Source organism: Schistocerca gregaria, chromosome 2 (genome assembly GCF_023897955.1).
Source record: "Schistocerca gregaria isolate iqSchGreg1 chromosome 2, iqSchGreg1.2, whole genome shotgun sequence".
Classification (NCBI taxonomy): domain Eukaryota; kingdom Metazoa; phylum Arthropoda; class Insecta; order Orthoptera; family Acrididae; genus Schistocerca; species Schistocerca gregaria.
The window spans coordinates 457,247,104-457,249,257 of NC_064921.1; the positions used below are offsets into that span (position 1 = coordinate 457,247,104).

The 2,154-nt window shown below is 45.1% G+C and overlaps 1 pseudogene; it reads right to left on the bottom strand.

Annotated features, from left to right (window-relative positions):
• Positions 1-650: 650 nt before the first annotated feature.
• Positions 651-768, bottom strand: LOC126337308 (5S ribosomal RNA; annotated as a pseudogene).
• Positions 769-2,154: the final 1,386 nt, after the last annotated feature.

Below are 2,154 nucleotides of genomic sequence, written 5' to 3' on the forward strand. Positions count from 1 at the left end.
GTCTTGTTTGAAGTGGAACTTTATAACCTGAACTCTATCTCCATAATCTATTGCAATTTGTACATGATGCAACTGGTATAAATGCAGATAGTTTTATATGTGGTATTTTAATATGTACACGCATCAGTGTGTTGATTTCTTTTCTGTTTGGAACATTCTTCCCGCAAAAACGTCATATAATATACCATCTGATGTTTTCTGCGCAGTCGTAAATTCACCACTAAGTGGACTACGCCTATCAGTATAGAGTAACTACTTTGTATTCACGTGCCCACGCTTATCTGATGCCCAGCGGAAAATAAGCATTAATGACGTGCTCTTGCCTCATGTACTTGTACTTACTACTCAAAGTAAAAACATACGACTTGTAAGAGCTATAATTATTAGTCTGTGAATGACGTAAATACTGATGTAAAGTTGTTCAGTACACTATCCCTGGTCACCAATAGCACTCCATCATCACGCCACATGTAGCCCATCGGGACCATCCGACCGCCGTGTCATCCTCACATGAGGATGGGGATAGGAGGGGCGTGTGGTCAGCACACCGCTCTGCCGGTCATTACGATGGTTTTCTTTGACCGGAGCCGCTACTATTCGGTCGAGTAGCTCCTCAGTTGGCATCACGAGGCTGAGTGCACCCCGAAAAATGGCAACAGCACATGACGGCCCGCATGGTCACCCATCCAAGTGCCGGCCACGCCCGACAGCGCTTAACTTCGGTGATCTAACGGGAACCTGTGTATCCAGTGCGGCAAGGCCGTTGCCCCAGTCACCAATATAAATACCTCCAATTATACCCCTTACATCCTGTATAAATACTGCCGGCCGCGGTGGCCGAGCGGTTCTAGGCGCTTCAATCCGGAACCGCGCGACTACTACGGTCGCAGGTTCGAATCCTGCCTCGGGCATGGATGTGTGTGATGTCCTTAGGTTAGTTAGGTTTAAGTAGTTCTAACTTCTAGGGGACTGCTGACATCAGATGTTAAGTCCCATAGTATCAGAGCCATTTGAACCTGTATAAATACAGTTTCGACGAAGAAACAACACCATCAGTTTTTTCCAGAAACCATGGAATATCATCTCAGGACACCATGACTATAATGTCAGACAAACATTGGATGATATGAGTGAAGAGCAATACATTTTTCATTAGTTTTTCCAGTTCTTGTGGAGCGAAGAATGGAAACGTCCAGCGGCTTGGTCAAGGCAAATTTCTCAACCAAATCATTTTTCATTACTGAGACAATAAAATGGCATAACACTATTAGCTTAAGCCCTTGAGAAGAAGATTCAGCTGATTGGCAACTTCTCTTCGCGAATTAAGAGACTTAAATGTAAGTATTAAATCTGCCGAGAAAGCTGGATAATTTTTTATTTCGTCCGTCTCAGTTTGGACTTTGCTCTAGTGTGCTGTAGTGGTTACCGACGTCAGTCTGACGCGCCCATTTTTACACGCCATGCACCTTGCTACCAATATTCATACAATACGATGCCAAAGCTCACATCAAAGTGTATAGTGGGCAACAAGTACCCTCACTGATCTTTGACTATACGCCCGTTGCTACTTGTTTGGCTGTATCAGTCACTAACAACGGACGCATACTCTAAGATCACTGAGGGTACTTGTTGCCCACTGTACAATTTGCTGTGCCCTTTGGCACCGTGTTGTACGAGAAATTGCCGTTGACTGCAGGGTGTGTGGTTTGAAATTGGACAGGTCAGCTCGAAAAGGGTAACCACTATAGCTGAATTTTGTATCAATGCAATTGAGAAGGACGAAATAAGAAAATTATCCAATTTCCTCAGTACTTAACAGTTGCGGACTGGTAGCCGAGCGGTCTAGGGCGTCTTGTCACGGTCCGCGCGGCTTCCCCCGTCGGAGGTTCGAATCCTCCCTCGAGCATGGGTGTGTGTGTTGTCCTTAGCGTAAGTTAGTTTATGTTCGAATAAGTAATGTGTAGGCTTGGGAACCGATGAACTCAGTAGTTTGGTCCCATAGGACCCTACCACCAAGTTGCGGACTTACCATCCAGTGGCAGCATGCCTCGAATAAGCAAATTTAAATCTACATCTACGACTACTCTGCAATTCACAATTAATTACCTAGCAGAGGATTCATCGAACCATCTCCCTACCTTCCACTCTCGAGCT